Genomic DNA, 15586 nt, shown 5'->3' on the forward strand with positions numbered 1-15586 from the left:
ATCAAACCTGAGATGATAGCCAGAGGGACTGAGCTCCTGAACCTTTAAATCTCGCTGTGGATTAAGACTCCTTCCCATTGATGGGAAGCACAGGACCTGGTCTTTAGAGAAAGTAGGATGAGGGGACAGGAAATGGGCACCACCTCCCTCCTCCCCCCGCCCCATGCAGAAGGAAGGAGGGGGGAGATCATGTCTGTGGCTTCTGTTGTCAGCAGGAATCCCCACTATTGCTTCCTTGTTTGCCATAGCATTGGATGGTTCCAGAGAGTCCTTTTTCCTGAATTAATCCAGGTCTTCACTCCAAAACTCAGAGGATGGTTTTCTTAGAAGGACTGCTGATTAGGGCAGGCATGGAGTCCTTATCTGCATCTTACTTAATCTTTATGTGGTTCTTTCAGCTACCACTTAGTCTCAGCGCACGCTGCACTCCACACTCCGTCCCGTTTCCATCTCCCTGGCTTCCACATTTCTCACTTATTCCCTATTTGGAGGCTTAGCTCAACCTTCACATGGCTTGACGCCAACTTTGCCTGATTTGACATCTTCCTCTGGCTACACTTCTGTAGTGGACATTCTGTTTGACTCTTCAACCCACCCCCCGTTAGTAACAGCAATACAGTTTGGTCCACACACTACCACCAATACCACGTCAAGGTTGACTTCCAAACAGTCCTTCTGTCTCTGTGCCACTTAGCCCAGAATCAAAGTCCCAGGAGTGAGCATCTGACTGCCCAAGTTCATGGATCCTGGATCCTGCTCCTTGGGCTTCCACAGTGTGGGAGCTGAGAGAGGCGGCAGGTGCCGTAAACTGCCCTCCTGCCAGACCTAATCACAATGGGTAATTCTCCCAGAGGGAGATCTGGTGCTAATCAGAAGGGACGGATTCTAATCTGTGCTGTCCAATAGAATAATAATGCAAGCCACATATGTAACTTTTTTTTTCGCTTTTTTTTTAAATTAATTTTTATTGGAGTATGGTTGCTTTACACTGTTGTGTTAGCCTTCACTGCACAACGAAATGAATCAGCCCTACACATACAGACATCTCTTCCTTTTTGGACTTCCCTCCCATTTAGGTTACCACAGTGCCTTAGGTAGAGTTCCCTGTGCTATACAGTACGTTCCCATCAGTTGTCTATTTTATATGTAGTTATCAATAATGTATATGTGTCGATCCCAGTCTCCCAATTCCTCCTACCCCGCCCCTTTCCCCCTTGGTATCCATACATTTGTTCTCTATGTCTATGTCTCTATTTCTGCTTTGCAACTAAGATCATCTATACCATTTTTCTAGATTCCACATATATGTGTTAGTATACGATATTTGCTTTTCTCTTTCTGACTTACTTCACTCTGTATGACACTCTCTAAGTCCATCCACGTCTCTACAAATGACCCAATTTCATTCCTTTTTATGGCTGAGTAATATTCCATTGTATATGTGTACCACATCTTTATCCATTCCTCTGTTGATGGACATTTAGGTTGCTTCCATGTCCTGGCTATGGTAAATAGTGCTGCAATGAACATTGTGGTACATGACTCTTTTTGAACTATGGCTTTCTCAGGGTATATGCCCAGTAGTGGGATTGCTGGGTCATATGGTAGTTCTGTTTTTAGTTTTTTGAGGAACCTCTATACTGTTCTCCATAGTGGCTGTATCAATTTACATTCCCACCAACAGTGCAAGAGGGTCTCCTTTTCTCCACACCCCCTCCAGCATTTGTTGTTTGTAGATTTTTTGATAATGACCATTCTGACCGGTGTGAGGTCATACCTCATTGCAGTTTTGATTTGCATTTCTCTAATAATTAGCGATGTTGAGCATCTTTTCACGTGTTTGTTGGCCATCTGTATGTCTTCTTTGGAAAAATGTCTATTTAGGTCTTCTGCCCATTTTGGGGTTGGGTTGTTTATTTTTTTGATATTGAGCTATATGAGCTGCTTGTATATTTTGGAGATTAATCCTTTGTCAGTTGCTTTGTTTGCAAATATTTTCTCCCATTCTGAGCGTTGTCTTTTTGTCTTGTTTATGGTTTCCTTTGCTGTGCAAAAGCTTTTAAGTTTAATTAGGTCCACATAAAATCTTCTAGTGCTACATTAAAAAAGGCAGAGGGCTCTCCTGGTGGCGCAGTGGTTGAGAGTCCGCCTGCCGGTGCAGGGGACACGGGTTCGTGCCCCAGTCCGGGAAGATCCCACACGCCGCGGAGCGGCTGGGCCTGTGAGCCATGGCCGCTGAGCCTGCGCGTCCGGAGCCTGGGCTCCGCAACGAGAGAGGCCACAACAGTGAGAGTCCCACGCAAAAGAAAAAAAAAAAGCAGAAACAGGTGAAATTAATTTTTATATTTTATTTGACCAATATTTCCCAAATATTATTGTGTCAACATGTAATCAATATAAAAAATTATTCATGAGATATGTTCCATTTAAAAAATTTTATTGAAGTATAGTTGATTTAGTGTTTGCTGGTATACAGCAAAGTGTTCAGTTATACGTATATATATTCTTTTTCATATTCTTTTCCATTATGGTTTATTATAGGATATTGACTATAGTTCCCAGTGCTACACAATAGGACCTTTATCCTACTATTTATCCAGATATGTTCCTTTTTGTTGTTCTTTTAAGTCTTTGGAATTCAGGGTGTATTTAACTCTCATGGCACAGCTCATCCAGATGCTACATTTTCATTGGAAATATTTGATCTGTGTCTATATTTACAGCTGAAAAAGTAGAATCACACTCCCAAGTTGTTCCAGACCTGCTTAAAAGTTTTCCAACTACTGAATCAAGTACCAAAAATCACTTGCCTTTAATATTCACCTCCACATTGACAAAACAAATTCATCTTTATTAGAAGAATTGTTTGAAGCAAAAGCATATCAATTTCAAAGCTATGTTTGTCCAAGTTATGTTAATACATTGTTTCTTGCATCAACTCAATGTATTCACATGGAATGTAAAGGAGTGTTGCACAAATTGAAAAGTAACTTTAAGTTTATCAATACCCACAAAAATTTTTCTTCAAATTTCTTCCAGTTTTTTGGTAGGTTTTGCAGATAATTTACATAATGCTGATTATTACCACTTAAAGCATTATGTACATTGATTCATATTAAAATGTGTAAAAATTATTGATTTGCATTATAAAAAAATTTTAGTTTCAGTGTAAATCCTTGTACTTTTCTAGCTTGGTCACAAGTAAGCTTTTTCTCTTTCCTTAGAGCTTCAAATGTATCTCATTCATACACACTATGATATCAATAAGAAAACATAAATCATGCTGCCATTTTTTAAATCTTTGATTGTTAAATATTTGGGAAGAATTTCTTCTCTTTCAAGGAAATCTTGAATTGGAATTGACAGTACAGTAAATCTTTGTAAAACTCTTCCATGACTCAACCCATGAACATAGATTAAGAAACAAGATCATCATATTCATTGCTTTCTGTTCCTTTCCATAAACTGGTGATGATTCACAGCATTTGAATGCATACACTGAGTAATTTTAACAACTGTATCCATAACACTTTCCATAGAGTTTACTTCTGAACGTGAACACAAATATTTTCAATATATATCATACGGTGGGACGAAGCAATAAGGGAAACATCAGTCTCTTGTTTTGAAATTCCAATGAATCCGCATTTTTGACTGAACATAGCTGGAGCACCATCTGGCATGACAGGAACTATTTTTTTTCATATCTAACTGAAATTCATCTTTATCAGATGTGAAATATTCAAAACTTCTAGTCTACAGTTTTTTAGAGCCATGGGTTTACAACGTTTCTGTATAAATTCGGAAGACCTTTGTATACCCAAAGTATTCATTTGGCAGTGTCTCATGGCATGATTCAGCTAAAATTTGCTATTTTTCAAACTTTGAATTAATTTGTCTTTGATAAGTTCTTTTATTCTATGGGCATTTGTTTGGTGGCTTAGTTGAAGCTTGTTCACTTGTTATGAAATATCTTTTTAGTCTCTTCTTCATAATTTTCTAACCAAATTTTCATAACTGAAAAAATAGTTTCTTTTACCATCTTTCCATTGAAACTTGTGTGTGCACACGTGTGTGCAAGAATCATTTTATAACTGGCCAAATTTGCAGTCTCTGATTCTGTTAACGCCTATTTAAAACTTCTTTGTTCAACATTTTATTCTGATTTCAGGCAACTAATTTCAATGTTGTGTGTGTGTGTGTGTTGAAACATACCGAACATAAAATTTACCATTTTTAAGTGTAAAGTTCTGTGGTACTGAGTGCATGAGTGCATTCACATTGAGCAACCCTCACCACCGTCCATCTCCAGAACTTTTAAAACCTTCCACAACTGAAACTCTGTACCCATTAGACTAACTCTCCATTTCCCTCTCCCTGCAGCCCTGAGCAAGCACCATTCTCCCTCCTGTCTCTATGACTGTGACTACTCTAGGTATCTCATATAAGGGCAATCATGCAATATTCGTCCTTTTGTGACTGACTTATTTCAACTTAGTATATGTAATGTCTTTAAGGTTCATCCATGTAGTAGCAGGTGTTAGAATTGCCTTCATTTTTAAGGCTGAATAATATTCCGCTTAAGTACATACCACACTTTGTATATCCATTCATCCATTGGCGGACAAATGAGTTACTTCCAGCTTTTGGCTATTGTGAATAATACTGCTACGAACATGAGTGTACCAATATCTGTCCCTGCTTCTGCTTCTTCTGGATATATACCAAGAAGTGGAATTGTTAGATCATACGGTATTTCTTATGTTAGTTTTTTGAGGAATTACCATGCCATTTTCCATGGCAACGCACAGGGTTCCAGTTTGTCCACATTCTCACCAAAGCTTGTTATTTTCTGGGTTTGTTTTTTTGATTGTTTGTTTGTCTTTTCAGTAATAGCCATCCTAATAGATGCGAAAAGATCTCGTTTTGGTTTTTTTTTTTTTTTTTTTTTTTTTTTTTTTTGCGTTACGCGGGCCTCTCACTGTTGTGGCCTCTCCCGTTGTGGAGCACAGGCTCCAGACGGGCAGGCTCAGCAGCCGTGGCTCACGGGCCCAGCCGCTCCGCGGCATGTGGGATCTTCCTGGACCGGGGCACGAACCCGTGTCCCCTGCATCGGCAGGCGGACTCTCAACCACTGCGCCACCAGGGAAGCCCCTCGTTTTGGTTTTGATTTGCATTTTCTTAATGACTACTGATATTGGGCATTTTTTCATGTGCTTCACCAATTCTTTTTTGAATGTAGAGAGAAAACTTCTTATCAAATTCAACTGTATATTTGCTGGAAATGCCTCAATATTTTCCAGTTTATTATTTTTTAAAATGTTTGTTTCACAATAACACAGCATGTTCATTTTGCTCTGCCACAGCAAATTACAATTGACATTCATCGTGAAGTTTGTGGCATTATCTTCTTCCAGTCCCTTTTTTTTTTACTATTTTGGTCACTAGCTTCTACAGCTCCATTTGATTCTTCATCATTTGTACACCTTCATTTTATACCTTTCAAATTGATTCCTACGTAAAAAAGTAATTGAATTATAATTAAAATAATACATATTTTGATTTAATTACTAATTGCAATTTAAAAGGTATCATGCAACTCATACTGTCTGCATAAAATATTCCAGTAAACACATTACAGTGATTTACATCAGTGCACAGAAAAAAATCATTCAAACTGAATCAGTCCATATACACCAATTAAATAGGTGATGTGTTTATATATCATCCTAGGAACGTGCACAAGTGACCTACCTATAACTATGCCCTACATTATAACAATAATATTTTATGCAATGCAATTATTTGTTTGTCCTACCAAAATTCACTATAACAAAAAAAACCTGTTATTCTGATTCAGTTTCAAAATTTTAAAAATTAAGTAAAGCTAAAAATTTAGTTCTATTTCAAGTGCTCAGTGGCTATATGTGGCGAGTGGCTACCGTATTGGATAGCACAGCTCTAGAAATACAAAATGACAACAGTAAATTGAGCAATTTCACTGCTTCGTTTCTTCCCTAAAGCTCTGTATATGGACACAGGAAGGCATATAGAAGGAAATTCCTTGCAACATTGTAAACATTGTTTACAGTGGCCCCCAAACAGAACAATCTCATATCCATCAATTGGGTTATGGCCAAAAAATTGTGGTGTATCCATTGTAAGGAATTTTATGTAGCAATTTAAAATAGATCTATGGTTAGATCTCTAAAACATATCACTATGTGGGGAAGGGGAAAAAGCAAGCTGTACACTGTGATGTCATTAAAAAAATACCACATTTTAAAATTAATTAGATAGATAGATGGATAGATGAGAGAAAGAGAGAGAGAGAGAGAGAGAGAGAAATAGATTCACACCGGAGTGGTTACTTCTGTGCCTCTGTGGAGGGAGAGAGGAAACTTAGACTAACTTGGATTTAATAAGAAGAATGCGTTCGTGTCTTACTCATGTGACTAAAACTAATTTGGAAAGAAAGATCTTAAGAAAAGGGAAGTCTTGAGAGAAGTGGAAAGATGAACAAAGACACCAATTAAATAGAATTAACTACAATAGAGATTATATGGTGTCTAAATAAGTATAATCACATGATTATAATATTTAATGAATATGTCAAAAGTAATTCTTCAAAAAGAAGATATACATATAGCACAGGCAACTCTACTTCACTTTGCTGTACAGTAGAAACTAACACAACATTGTAAAACAACTATACCCCAATTAAAAAAAAAAAAGAAGATATACAAATTATATAGTGGCCCTTCTGTAAACTGAAAATGGGAAATGCCAAACAGTGATCAAAACTAATTTATGAGGCTCGCCTCTACCAGCGTTTTGGAGAACATCCAGGTTACCCATCACCAGCTGCTATTGCATTAAAAGCCTCCAGTCTAAGGTCCCAACTGGCATCCAACCCCCTGACCTCAACATTTTCCAACACATCAATTGTTTTTGTAGTTCCTACTTTCATATCTACTGTTCTTTTTCTTCTGCTTCATTTGTTTCTTAAATATAGATGTTGATTCAGTGGCAGTTAGGATCCAAACAAGTGGTGATGAGATCAAACGACATAACCTTTCTCAGGAAAGAGAGGGGAAGATATCTAAGTGTTTGGGATCCTCAATTTGCCCTTCTGTACCTAGAGAAACCCAATTTCAAATTAATAAACGCCCCAGTGCTAGTTTTTTGCCTTCCCAGAGATCGAGTTTACCCCAGGGCCTACAGGACATGGATTGATTAATTTCATCCTGATCCCAAATTCCCCTCAGCCTACCTGACATTGATTGAGTAAACAGATTAGTCAAGACAATTAAATCAGCAGAGCGGCTCGGGAATCTTCTTGAACTTTGTGTAAAAGTGTCCTGAAATTGGAGCTTCTTGGGAGCATTCGCTTCAAACCATTTCCTAAATTGAAATTGCATTCCACTTCCCTAAGATCACAGCCTTTCACTAAGACAGGATTATGGAAACTCTGAACTACCCAAGCAGAGGATGTGTGTCTGGGAATAAAATAAATGAACAAATCTATAAAAAGTAGAACAATAACACCAACAAAGGCAGAATGATTCATACTGCAAATGACAAGAGGAAAAAATAAACAAGGGAGCATTAACTTCAGAAAGTATAAAGTATGATGACAATGATAAGACCTAACAGAACAGTAATGAAAAGACTTAACCAATCCCATTAAAAAACCAAGCCCTTTTAGATGAGATTTTAAATATCTAACTAAGAGTTTTATAGTGTCCAGTCTTACATTTAGGTCTTTAATCCATTTTGAGTTTATTTTTGTGTATGGTGTTAGGGAGTGTTCTAATTTCATACTTTTACATGTACCCGTCCAGTTTTCCCAGCACCACTTATTGAAGAGGCTGTCTTTTCTCCACTGTATATTCTTGCCTCCTTTATCAAAGGTAAGGTGACCATATGTGCGTGGGTTTATCTCTGGGCTCTGTATCCTGTTCCATTGATTTATATTTCTGTTTTCGTGCCAGTACCATACTGTCTTGATTACTGTGGCTTTGTAGTATAGTCTGAAGTCAGGGAGCCTGATTCCTCCAGCTCCATTTTTTGTTCTCAAGATTGCTGGATATGGGGAGGGGGAAGGGTAAGCTGTGACAAAGTGAGAGAGCGGCATGGACACATATACACTACCAAACGTAAAATAGATAGCTAGGGGGAAGCAGCCGCATAGCACAGGGAGATCAGCTAGGTGGTTTGTGACCACCTAGAGGGGTGGGATAGGGAGGGTGGGAGGGAGGGAGAAGCAAGAGGGAAGAGATATGGAAACATATGTATATGTATAACTGATTCACTTTGTTATAAAGCAGAAACTAACATACCATTGTAAAGCAATTATACTCCAATAAAGTTGTTAAAAAAAATCTAGCTATATCATGTTTCCAAGAGACAAACCTATGGAAAGTGAATCAAAAGTGTTAAGCAAAAAAAAAAGGGGGAGGAGGGTGATCTAAAATACATCAGAAATATAAAAGTAAATGAGACAGAACGGTAATATTAATTTTAGAGGAAAGAGGACAAAAAAGCATTTTGGACAGAGTATTATTTTATGGCAGAAGGTACAATCCTCCTAAAGGATAATAATATTTGTGAACATCTATGAGATAAAAACCAAAGCACTGCAGAAAAAAAATGATAGGAACTGTCAAAGAAAGTGAGATTCTATTTTGTGGTTTTAAATAGTTTCCACTATAATCGCCATTTATTTCTATAATATGACTTCGGTAAGGAGAAAAGTCTTAACAAGAGCTTTTCCTTAACTCCAAGAGAATATACAGAGTTTATATGCTGGCTGGCTTCATTATAATTGCATCAGTAAGAAAAATTAACCTCCCGTGATAAATGTAGCTTAGAACATTGAGGAAACAAGCAAAATTCTCTACAACAAACACTCTAGCAAATGCCATTTCCTGTATAAATATTTAATTTTTTAAGATTTTAAATGAACGGTCCTAGGAGCATTAAAATAATTTCTGACTTTAAGAAAGTTCCTTACCTTTTATAGTTATCAGACTTAGACAAAAACTTAATTTTATGATGACAGAAATTCATAAAAGTACGTATTTAACTTAATTTTATCACTAGATTGTAAATATGTTTTTAACATGTTTTTTAAAAATCTATTTAAGTAAAAGCTAGTGTTTTGCATTCTCAAAAGAACTGGAGTCAACAGTTTTTTTTTTTTTTTTTTTTTGCGGTACTTGGGCCTCTCCCTGTTGTGACCTCTCCCGTTGCAGAGCACAGGCTCCGGACGCGCAGGCTCAGCGGCCATGGCTCATGGGCTCAGCCGCTCCGCGGCATGTGGGATCTTCCCGGACCGGGGCACGAACCCGTGTCCCCTGCATCGGCAGGCGGACTCTCAACCACTGTGCCACCAGGGAAGCCCAACAGTTTTTTTATCTTAGAGCTTTTTGTTAAGTGCCTTTGAATTTATTACCTCAAATTTAAAGCAGGGCTGAGGCAAAGAGTGTGGGGATTAAAAATAACTATTTCTATGGAATTATAAGAAATATTAACAAAAATAAAATTAAGCAAGAGATTAACAGGCTCTTCTCATTCTGAAAGAACAAAATACAAGAAAATCAGGATTTAAATAAAAAATGATAACACGTTAGGCCAAATGAAAACGTAAGTAAATTCCAAAGGCGGAAATTGTACAAGTCAAATTACATATTTGATAAAAACAAACTATAAATGAATAATGTCAGATTACTGAAAAAATCAAAATACTTAGAATTTTTTAAAATCCCCTAAAAAATTACTTTGGGGAAAAGAGGAAATTAAAACTTTAGTTTCTGTTTGTGTACAAAATAACACAAAAAGAACACTACCTTTCAAAACTTACGAGAGAGAGGCAACCCAGTAATCAGAGGCAAAATCATAATTTTAAATGCTTTTTATTAAGAAAGCATAAAAAGAAATGAAATAAGTTTCTGATAAAAAGATGTTATGGGAAAGAACTAAATGAACTAAAATAGGAGGTAGATAGAATCAGTCATGACAAAGTCAGCCACTACTATATTAAACAATAGCGAAAAACAAATGTTAAATAAATCCATATACCAGATCTTTGATAAGATCAATAAAATAAAACTCTAGAGAGATTTACAAAGAAAAATAGCATATTTCAAAAATTGGAAATAAAAAAGGTTTAGCCAGATATACAGTAGAGATTTTGAAAGACGTAAGAGAATATTTTGTTGTCTATGCTAATAACATTAAAATTTTTATATTATGGCGATTTTTTTAAAAAACAAAATATATGGGGAACAATGATTATTAATAGATTTTTTTGGGAGTTCCCTGGTTGCCTAGTGGTTAGATTTCTGGGCTTTCACTGTCATGGCCTGGTTCAATCCCTGGTCTGGGAACTGAGATCCCGCAAGCCGTGCAGCCAAAAAAAAAAAGATTTCTTAACACTTAGCATTACCTACATTCCTGAAATATGTTAGGTTTTCTTTAGTAATATCTTATTTAAGATGTAATATTTATAAATGAGCTTGGTATATGGTTTTTGTGACATGATTTTCATGTTTTGATGTGGCTTTCACAGAAAATATGAACGTCTTTTACTTCTGTGTGCTCTGATACAACTTACATACAAAAAAAATTGTCTATTTCTTGGCTATTTAGAAGAATTCCTCTAAGAAACTCTCTGAGTCTGGTGGGTTTTTGGTAGGGAGCTGGTTGATAACATTCTCAGTTTTGTTCCTGCTTACTGTTTTAAGATTTCTAGCGTTGTATTTATTTTGGTACAGTTATTTATATTTTCCTGGAAAGTCATCTATTTCAGATTTTCAAATGTAATTGCACAAAGTTTTGCTAGGTATTAAATCTTTTCATTTCCTCTGTATTATGTTGTTTCCTTCTCCTTACTTTTAATGTCTTTTCAGTGCTTTTTCTGTTTTGTTTTTGTTTTTTCTAATTAGTTCACTCTGTAGTTTATCTATTTCACTTTAACCCACCCCATCCCAAAGAGTCAGTTCTTGGATTAACCAACTGTACTTTTAAAATTTGTTTCATTTTCTAGTTGATTCATTTCTTTATGATTTTCTTTCTTCTAATTTCCTAGAATAGTTTGTTGTTCTTTTTCTTCTTCTTTGAATACTAAATTCATTTGGTTTTTTTGCCTTCTTTACTAATATATTTGTTTAAGGCTCTGTATTTTCCTCTTAACCCATATTTGCCATATGACACAGGTTTTGATATGTATTGACTTTATTTCATTATTTGAGATATTTTTTAAAATAAATTTATTTTTGGCTGCGTTGGGTCTTTGTTGCTGTGTGCAGGCTTTCCCTAGTTGTGGTAAGCAGGGGCTACTCTTCCTTGTGGTGCACAGGCTTCTCATTGCGGTAGTTTCTCTTGTTGAGGAGCACGGGCTCTAGGCACACAAGCTTCAGTAGTTGTGGCTCACAGGCTCTAGAGCACAGGCTCAGTAGTTGTGGCTCACAGGCTTAGTTGCTCCAGGGCATGGGGGATCTTCCCAGACCAGGGCTTGAACCTGTGTCCCCTGCAATGGCAGGTGGATTCTTAACCACTGCGCCACCAGGGAAGCCCCATTATTTGAGATATTAAGAAATTTTGGTTTAAAAATATTCTTTAATCTCTTTCTCTCTTCCCACACTTCTCCCCCACCCAGGTGGGTGGTAGGTTTTTTCCCCTCCTAATTTTGTGGTTAATTTCTAGTTTTCTTGTGTTACTGAAAATGGTCTGTAATATTTCTACTTTTTGAATTTTATTAAGATTTTCTTTGTGGCTTGATATGCAGTCCATTACTGTAAAAATTCCACAGGACTATGAAAAGATGTATCCTCTATTGTCAGTGTACAGCATTTGATGCAAAACTACAAAGTCGACCTAATTAAATGTACATTGAGGTCCTCTAAATCTTCATTTTTAATTTCCTTCTCTATTGTGGACTGGGAGAGGTGAGCTACATAAGTTTTTTAGTCCTTGGTGTCTGTTTGTAGTTGATGCTCTGATCATTTTGATACTGTCTTCAATTGTGTCCTCATATCATTGAAGTTTTAGCCTAATTGTGGTGTGTACACACCCTTTGTCATTATCAAATGCCCCTGTTGGTCTCAACTACCTCGTATAATTCTAGATTCAACTTTGTCTGATATTAATATCATGAACCCAGCTTCCTTTTTGTCATCTTCACCTGGTATGTCTTTGTTCATACCTTTCAACCTTCCTGAGATATTTTGTTTGACATATTCTTTTGTTTTCCGCCAAAAGTTGTGTTTTGCTTTTTTGATCCAAGAAGTCTTTCTCTTTAAATTGCTTTTTTAAAACTCCACATACATTTATGGAAATAACAGCTATGATTTGTTTTCATTCTCTCATCTTTTCTGCTTTTAATATTTACTTTGTTTTCTACTATTTTGATATGAGGATTATGTTTGTTCTGCTTCCCCTTACTTTGTTTCTGGTAACTTTTAGCTTTATAATTTTAGGTTGGCTTTATACTTTTAGGTAATATTTTAAACCTCCATTTCCTGATTTGTCAACTTTAGTAAATGTCTACTGAGTTCCCCAAATAAAGGAAAATGGGTGAGCTTCCTGGGTTTCTGTTTTGTCAGTTTTTGCATTGGGATAGGGTGGGGCAGGCAGCAAAGGGAAACAGAGCTAGGCTGAGCCAGTGAGCCATAGTGGCTGCTGAAGGCTGGTTCCTGTTTTCTGCAATTGTGTTAAATGCCCCATCACAGGGCTCACTCCACCTCCGTTATCCCCTCACCCAACTTTCCCAGAGGTTCCTCCCACTCCCCTCTGAGCCAGAAGGTGGGGGAGAGGGGGGACAGGCACCAGGTACTTCCACCTGCCACACACACCATCAGGAGACTATCTGATGTACTGATATTTTCTTTACTGTTTCCTCTTCCATCCAGTCCTTTTATGGCAGTAAGTAGTTAGAGCGAGGTAGTTGAGACCAGTCTATATCTCCTTTCCCGCTTTCCTGCCACCTGGGATATACCATGCCAGACCCTACCTGTTTTTCAGCTCTCTGGAAGGACACCGAGATGGAAGCAAGGAGCTTCTCTTCCCGTGGGTGCGGGAGACTTTCCCCCCAGCTGCTGGCTTATCCCCTCAGTTGTCATCTCTCCAAATGGGGGGATATTACTAAGATTTTTCAGGATTTTCACCTTTACCTTCTACCCATTCCTCACCCCTCTTCACACTTCCTGGGGTACAGGGCAGAAGCTGCCTGTTAATTGCATGAAGCTTCTGTATTTTTTTTCCATTGACATTTTAGAGCCAAAACCTAAGGTCATACATCTTCCTCTCTTCCTCTAAATGATCCTGGTGGCTTTTTAAATCTAGATTTTGTTAATTTTTGTCCATTTCATTATGTTGGGATAGGAAAAGTCTATCTCTTTGCTTCTCTTCACCTTTATATTCCAGAAGCTTCCCTTATTCTTTGCAGCATAATATTCTGTAGTATAAGTGCCCCATGGTTTAGCTAACTATCCTCTTATTGTTAGAGCAATTTGTTTATTAATGGAACAAGTAATTAATGCACAGTGTGATAAGGAAGCAGGGAAACAATCATGTTTACATAGAACTGGTGAATTTTTAATTGATATAGTCCTCAAAGAAAATACTCTATCAAAGATCTTAGGGCTTCCCTGGTGGCGCAGTGGTTGAGAGTCCGCCTGCCGCTGCAGGAGACGTGGGTTCGTGCCCCATTCCGGGAGGATCCCACGTGCCGCAGAGCGGCTGGGCCCGTGAGCCATGGTCGCTGAGCCTGCACGTCCGGAGCCTGTGCTCCGCAACAGGAGAGGCCACAACAGTGAGAGGCCCGCGTACCGCAAAAAAAAAAAAAGATCTTAAAAACATTTGTACTCTTTAATTCAGAAATACCATGTATAGAAATTTATCTTAAGATAATAATTATAGAAGAGCCTGATGGTTACTATGGAATAATCTTTATTGGTGCCTTATATGGAAGAGCAAAAATGTTGGAAACAACCCAAGTATCTAACAATAGAGAACTGGTTGAAAAAATCATGGTACATCCATATGGTGGAATCTACACAGTCATTAGCTCTTGGGAGGAAGTGATGAAGAGACCTTCACCTTATTTGCAGAGAGGTACACTGCCAATTGTGTTTCTCATTCTACTTTCACTGGCCTTATAGTGAGTGGAAATGATTTCTAGATTCTAGCAGAAAAGTAACTCCCAGCCCTGGTTCTGGTAATGGTAGGACAGTTCTGTGTGTGTGTGCACATGCTTACAAAGTAATGTCTGCAAAAGTATGTAATAAGCTAGAGAAAATTGTTTTTACCAGCCTCATTTCCATGGAGAACACTGAATTTATTTGAAAGAAATTTATTGATAAACTACTTAGAAGAAAACATGAGACCCCAAATGATCTGCATATGGTCAGAATTGCCTTACAAGAGAAAATAGAGGACACTGTAGTTTATTCCAGAAGACGTGAAAAGAGAGAATAGGGAGTGGGGAGATGTGTCAGGGGTCCCCAAGACCACCCTCAGGTTTGAAGATTTGCTGGGAGGGCTCACAGAACTCAGAAAAGCTGTTATGTTCACAGTTAAAGTGTGTACAGTGAAAGGATACAGATTAAAATCAGCAAAGGAGAAAGGTACACAGGGCAGGGTCCAGGCACTGGGTTTCAGTTGTACCCTCTCAGTGGAATCATAGAGATACTGCTTAATTCTCCCAACACAACCAAGGAAGCTTACCTAAGCTTTGATGTCCACGGTTTTTGTTGGGGGTCAGTCATGTAGACATAGAGTGAGTGTGTCACTGACCTTAGTTACTCAGTCTCCATCCTCTCCGGAAGCAGAGCTAATACAGCATGGCCCAAAGCCCTCACCATAAATCCCACGTTAGCATAAACCATCTGGCATGGCCCAAGATCCCAGGTATACGAAGACACTCTTATCAGGCAGGATATTCCAAGGGCTTAGAGGTCATCTCCCAGAAGCAGATCAGAGGCCAGTCCTTTTCTTTGATATGTGCACGGTTTGACCATCCCAAGCCTGCTGAGTTAACCCCGGAGTGCCCAGAAGAGAAGGGTGAATAAACGTAGGGAGATATCAGAAGACTCTCCTGGAAAGAGTGTCCTGCCAGTAATCCCCAAATATCAAGAAAAGCCTATAGTAAATCGTGAAATCTTCCTGTATATGAAGGTCTTAGGAAAATCTGTGAGCAGGAAGAGTCTTGCATCGGAGAAAAAGTGTTTGTTTGGGGCAAGTATAGTGGAAACAGACAGAAGCCAGGGGAAGTAAGCCACAGGACTCAAAGGAATCATGCACAGGGCTGCAGTCAGATTCTAACACCAGGGGAGCAAGAATCCAGGTACAGAGGCTACTCTGACAAAGAGAAGGGGCAGACAGATTTTTAAAAACATCATTTCACTATCTTATTTGTATGACTCACTGTCCGCTACTTTTCCTAAAGTAGTGGTTTTCTGCCCTAGCTGTACGTTACAATCACCTGGAAAGAATTTTTTAAATGGCCCCACCCCAACTGAGTCAGAGTCTTTGGGCATGGGGGCTGGGTGTTGGTATTTCAAGAAAATTTCCTGGATGAATC

At 38.1% G+C, this 15586-nt stretch overlaps 1 protein-coding gene across 9 annotated transcripts in view; it reads left to right on the top strand.

Annotated features, from left to right (window-relative positions):
• TNRC6A (trinucleotide repeat containing adaptor 6A) overlaps window positions 1-15586 on the top strand; it is a 211175-nt gene that overhangs the window by 45623 nt on the left and 149966 nt on the right. The window lies entirely within an intron of this gene.

This window comes from Orcinus orca, chromosome 16 (genome assembly GCF_937001465.1).
Source record: "Orcinus orca chromosome 16, mOrcOrc1.1, whole genome shotgun sequence".
In the NCBI taxonomy this organism is placed as follows: domain Eukaryota; kingdom Metazoa; phylum Chordata; class Mammalia; order Artiodactyla; family Delphinidae; genus Orcinus; species Orcinus orca.